The following is a 6,231-nucleotide window of genomic DNA, read 5'->3' on the forward strand; positions in this document are numbered from 1 at the left end:
TAGCACTGCAAAGTATAACATATATTGTATGTGTACAATAAATGTTCAAAAAAACAATGCATCAATGTCCCATTTGCCTTGAAGTTTATTATCAAGTTCAAGTTTACTGAAGTTTATTATGAGCATATGTACAACAGGAATCTACTGACGCACCCGCAGTCAAGGTGGCTGTTCGAGGTGTGCTGGCTGCCTCAGTGTAAGAAAAAATTACCGACGATTACGTTGCTTCCTAATGCGAAATTTGAGCGCAGCAAATAAGCTGTTTCACCTTTTCGATAGATTGAGGCAAAGAAATCGAGCAACACATGTATGCGCTATCACAGAATTTTTTTTTTATTTTTCACACGTATTCCTTTAACAAAGACTCCACTAACAGTTCTTGACAGTCATGAAGGAAGCTTTGTGGTCGGAGAAATAGACTGATATATGTTCGACTTGGTACACCAATGCTTGATTCTCAAAGACGAGATCTATACAAGTGCCTCGCGAGGTTGTCACAGCCGTGGGACGCGTTACGAGCGAGAGGAACGGGATGTTCTCCCGCATAAGTGTTAGGAAATTGCTGTTTGTCTTTATGTCAAGCCGCCACCGATCTGGCTCTCTGATTGCCACCGCACAGGGCGAACGGCAGCGGCAATTTCGGCTCGGGCGGTGCACATATACAGATCCGCCGCCGCCGATCTGGCTCTCTGATTGCCACCGCACAGGGGTTGCATTGGAGGAGGAGCGAAGAAAGGAATTAAGTTCGAGCCGGCGCTTTGACAACCGGAGACTCGCAGGAAGAGGGGGGAGGGGGGCGGCGTGTACACCCAGCGGCAAACGATGGGGGCAGAAGCGCGCGCAGCAAGCGGACAACACGATAAAGGGAGGAGGGAAGAGATAGCAGCGACTGACTGATGCCGCTGACGCCGATAGTGAGTCAACCCCAGCTGCGGAGTTGGTTTCAGGGACAACGCCGCCGATGCCGACACAAACAATATGATACCCTCGCTTCCGCAGCGCTAAGAACCAGGTCTAGCCGTGGGAAGGTGGTCACGTATTCGTCGACGTGCCGGGGCCTACGTGAAATAACCGGCGCGTCGGCAAATGAAGAGCACCCTATCCGCCACACAAGAACAGGGGGGGGGACCCTTTCCTCCTCTTTCTGCATGGCGGCGACGGTGTTCTATGCAGTCACGTTATCTTGACTCTCTAGCGGCGTCAGCGGCATCCAGCGGTATCAGTCGGTCGCTGCTAGCGCTGGGGGGATGAAAGGGGGGCGGAGCTGGTTACGAGGCCGACGACAACGCCGACGACGACGCGAAACCCAGGAACGGACGCCAAAGAGCTGCGCTCTAAAAGAAATTGGGTGAATGTCGGCACGAGTGCCACTACTTCTTGCCTCTGACCTGCACGTGCCTCCGCGGCATCCTTGTGCACAAGTGTGCTGGCGTGGCGAGGCGTAGGAGTCATCCGAGAGAAAGAGTATCTTGTACATGGAGAAGTGGCTGTTCACAATGCCTGTCGCTTTCCCTCAAATGTTTCCTTGGCGACTAGATTGACACATCATCATCATCATCATCAGCCTAGTTACGCCCACTGCAGGGCAAAGGCCTCTCCCATACTTCTCCAACTACCCCGGTCATGTACTAATTGTGGCCATGTTGTCCCTGCAAACGTCTTAATGTCATCTGCCCACCTAACTTTCTGCCGCCCCCTGCTACGCTTCCCTTCCCTTGGAATCCAGTCCGTAGCTCTTAGTGACCATCGGTTATCTTCCCTCCTCTGTTGTATTCATATAGGAAGATTGACACACCCGCAGTCAAGTTGGCTGTCGAGGTGCGCTGGCTGTCTCAGTGTAAGAAAAAGAAATTGGGTGAATGTCGACACCAGTGCCACTGCTTCTTGCCTCTGACCTGCACGTGCCTCCGCGGCATCTTTGTGCACAAGTGTGCTGGCGTGGCGAGGCGTAGAAGTCATCCGAGAGAAAGAGTATCGTGTACATGGAGAAGTGGCTGTTCACAATGCCGGTCACTTTCCCTCAAATGTTTCCTTGGCGACTAGGGTGACACACCCGCAGTCGAGGTGGCCGTTCGAGGTGTGCTGGCTGCCTAAAAGAAAGAAATTAGATGAATGTCGATACCAGTGCTATTGCTTCTTGCCTCTTACCTGCATTTGCCTCCACAGCCTCTTGGCTTGCGGAGTCTGTATGAGGGAGCTGCTGTGGCTAGGCATAGGCATTGTCTAAGCAAAAAGAAAAAAGGCCATTCAAATGGAGAATTATGGAAATAAATGTAGTTGTTATGTCTGCTTCTTGCACTCTTCTTGCCTAAACCACCAGCACTTTGACTGCGTCTGCTTTTTACCTGCAGGTGTTGCTGCTAGATCCTTAGTATGGCTGCGTGCAGCATTTACACTTGGTGGATGCATTTGAAGTGGTAGCCAAAAATATAAAGAATCATCCTTGCCTGCATGAATGCTTTCAATTTCTAAATGCAGTGGTAACTATCACTAGTAGTGCAAGGGCCCCCCCCCCCATCTATGCGGCAAGTGCCATAGCTTGAAACTGAATTTTTCCTTTAGTGTTTCACAAGGCGTCTAATATGTCCACATTAGATGTGATGTGTTTGTTCTTAGTTATCCCAGTGTGGAGAGAGCATCATTAAATTGTTTTTTTATTTTTGCGTGTCTTATTTTTTGGTTTATTTCTGAATTTATCAAGCAGTAGTCTCGTGATGCTCAAGTGACTTGTGTAATGGCAATCAGCTTTTGTTTTGCTGAAAAACAATGCATTTCCTGACCCATTGTTTGACATCCCCTCATTCGCATAATTTTGCAGTGTATACCTATATTGACTTGCTTGACCTCCACTAAAGAGTCTTGCATTTTCAAATACGACTCTTTCCTTAAAATCATTCGACACTTCTAATAATTTCTGTACCTTGGGCTTCTGATACTCTGCATTCACAATTTTTGCTTGTTTCCGACTAGAAATGTCTTCTTTAATTTAGAGTGTAAATTTTACCTTTGGAACACACGGAAGGGCTTGCCATTGCATATCTGCATAAAAGGGAAACATGTTTCATTAAACATTTGCACAATCCAATTGAAGATTGATGAATGCAGCTTTGCAGTGTGATATGACTAAATGAGCCCCAATAGTAACTCATCTCACTTGGTAAATTAAAGCACATATTAGTGTGATGTACAAGATACGTTACACTAATGTGGTGGGTTCTCTTGCTTATACAGCAAAATAATCGGTGCGCGAGAAAAAAATTATTTTTGCATACCCCTTGTACGCACTGATTTAAGGGAAATGAGCTGGAGCCGTCCACATGATCTACTTATTTTACCTGCGAGTATGGTCAACAAAAATGTGTCCCAGCTGCTTAGTGGTATTTGAGATTATGTCAGTATTGCATATGTGCCTGTTGTCTAAAATAATTGAATTTTGAAAATACTCGCAGGGATCTGATGTGCATATCTGCAGTTTATGGATACATGTAAAAGACTCAGCATCAAGTGCAAGTGAACGGTCCCACAGGCCCGTAGTCGATCATGCAAATAGATTCGCTGCACAAATTTGTGACCAGAAAAGATATTCCACATGAAATGGCATGCAAGGAAGTGTTGAAAATATTGCACAGTTAATTAAACGCCTACGCTATTATTATGTGGGTTGATGCACTCGTTATGCAAAACGGAGGCGAGGCGTGCAGACAGGACACAAGAGTAGAGTATTTACAAGCAAACAACACGAGCGTCGCCCACTTCTCTACTCTTGTGTCCTGTCTGCACGCCTCACCTCTGTTTTGCATAATGAATCCTTACTAACTAGCTGAGCTTTCTGTCGTTCTAAGTCTCGATGCACTCTATTTCGTCCGCATTAGGCACTCGCCTCTTGATTACTTCGTGGCACAGAAATACTCGGCATCAGGCTGTTTTTCTGCTGTGGCCTTTGTAGAAGCATTATTGTTCAAAGTGCAACAATTAAACTAATTGTTTGAGTTGCTTGTGGCTTCGCCAGTGCAATTCCGGTGCGCTGGTCCGCCTGTCCAGCAATTTCCTACTGAAGGGAAACCTGCACATACAAACACCTATCCGCATGTAGAAAAATGCTCTACTGTGACGCTCCTGAAACAATTGTGATGCACCACAAGAGCTGCCTACTCGCCTGATATTCTTAACAAGGAGATACATTCGTTTACTTACATGTGAAGGTATATGCCAGAGCACTTCGGGGCTTCGGTGGCACATAAGGCACGAGTGTGCCATAGCGTCCGATGTCGACGCGCGATCGCACATAGAATAAAGAACCAACTTGATCGCATGTCAAACCTAAACTGTACGAAACTACTACGCATCCAAAAAACAGATTCGAAACCGAAATTCGCGTCATCCTTTATTGCATGAATGCGTACATCGTGATTTACATAAGTCGCGGACTTAGCGATCGCTTTCTGTAAACTTAATATTAACGCATCACCTTCATAAAACCATTAGGTATGCGTTTTTAGATGACAAAGCATAAGGTGACCTGTACTTGTTTTCAGCTCTTTCAATAGTAATTGCGCTGGCCACATTGACCAGTAGCAACAGGGCGGCGCCCTAGAGGTTCCCACACGGAGGAAGGAAACTAAGGAAAGGCCCTGACGTCACTCTTTGTGAAGCAAAAGTGAAGCCGGAATTTGGCGTTGCTCATGGCGATGCTCCGCCTTTTGGGCCACCCTCCTCTCTTGTTTACATCTTTCGCGAAACCACGCCGCGCTGCCCGTGGTGTCGCGCGCGCTCGCGCAACATCTGGCAGAGCACGGTGCAAGTAACACAGCGCAACAAGACACGGTGACTAACGCAAACCCGCCCACTCAGCGCCTTTGCCACGGCCCGAAACCTACCAGATCAACACGTGTGAGCGCTCAAAACCATAACAACGCCGCCATTGTGGCCCAAAAGGCGTGGCCATACAACAAAAAAAATAAAAAGGCAGCAAAAAAATGAGAACCTACTACGTCATTTCCGCCACACTTTTCTCCTAGCGCGCGGAGGGGGTAGGGCCTCTCCTTAGTTTCCTTCCTCCGTCGGTTCCCACTTTTCCGGCCCAGCTTTTCCTCTAGAGTTGTTCTACTAACTTTATGGGCCGCGCTCCGCGGGGCGCCAGTGCGTCCGGCGCGGCGGCGCATCGAAGCGAAGCGGCGCAGGCGCACACGGACCCAGGGGAGGTGCTTCGCGTCGTCTGCTGCAACGCTGGAGCGCGCTGCCTCTTGCTTTGCTGTAAAGTACACTTCGCTAGACCCAGGTGACTGAGTGGCCGAGGCGGCATTGCGGGAAGGCGCGCTTCACTAACTGGAGCATTTTCCAGCTGGTTCCGTCTACAGCTTGTGAACAGCCTGCTTAATCAATATACATAAACAGAAACAAGCTTCTCACCACATAAATCACTTAGCATGTTTTTTGTAAGTGATGAGGGTAAAAATAGTCATTTTTTCGCGCTCTTTATTAGGCTGGGGCGTAGAGGCGACGCTTGATAGTCGTGTCAGGGACGTCCCCAGCCTGAGGCTGTTCTTAATTTCTCGAACGGTGGACGTCGGGTTTGCAGCAGTAGCCGCAACAATGGTCACTCTTTGCCGGGCTTTACGGAGAGCATCCGCAATTCTTCCATCCTTCTTGTAAGCCTGGATGATTCTATTTACAGTTTTCAGTGGCCTTTTTGTCATCTCCAATATAACGCGTTGAGAATAGTTTTGTAGGCACAGATCTACAATGCGTCATCTTTCTTTTTCCAGTACCCACGACATGGCTAGTTTCCAGAGTGCACTGGGGAAATGAAATTATCCTGCACTGTTACAGCGTTTTTATCGCCGAAGTGCCATGGCAACCAGCAACCGGACCCAAATGCAATTCATCATGCAAGTCGACGGAAATGCGTTTAAAGGAAACACCTCTGGTGTCTTTCGATTTGGCGAGTCATCCCAGAATCTTTAACTCCTGAGCGTCCAGTCACTCAGTTGAGTAGTCGTTGAATGCACCGCATCATCATATTAAGCTGAGATGGGGTAGCATGACCTCAGCAAAAAAAAAAAGGGGGGGGGAGGCTCGGCGGTAGATCCGGCTGATGCCCATGGTCAGTTAAAAAGTAGACTGGCCCGACCACAGCAATCTGGCTTGGGCCGGGCTTAGCTTTTACAAATGGCGAGCCCGTTTGCCGACCACCGGCATGCTGTACGTGGGCAGACGACACCGGGCCGGCTT

At 48.2% G+C, this 6,231-nt stretch overlaps 1 long non-coding RNA gene across 1 annotated transcript; it reads right to left on the reverse strand.

Moving 5' to 3' along the window:
- Positions 1 to 1,819: 1,819 nt before the first annotated feature.
- On the reverse strand, positions 1,820 to 4,614 carry LOC140216196 (uncharacterized). Its single transcript, XR_011892885.1, has 4 exons — positions 4,195 to 4,614; positions 3,005 to 3,039; positions 2,149 to 2,223; positions 1,820 to 2,090 (listed from the first exon to the last, which is right to left on the reverse strand). It is a non-coding gene; the product is annotated as an uncharacterized lncRNA (long non-coding RNA).
- Positions 4,615 to 6,231: the final 1,617 nt, after the last annotated feature.

The sequence above is a fragment of the Dermacentor andersoni genome, chromosome 2 (assembly GCF_023375885.2).
Source record: "Dermacentor andersoni chromosome 2, qqDerAnde1_hic_scaffold, whole genome shotgun sequence".
In the NCBI taxonomy this organism is placed as follows: Eukaryota; Metazoa; Arthropoda; class Arachnida; order Ixodida; family Ixodidae; genus Dermacentor; species Dermacentor andersoni.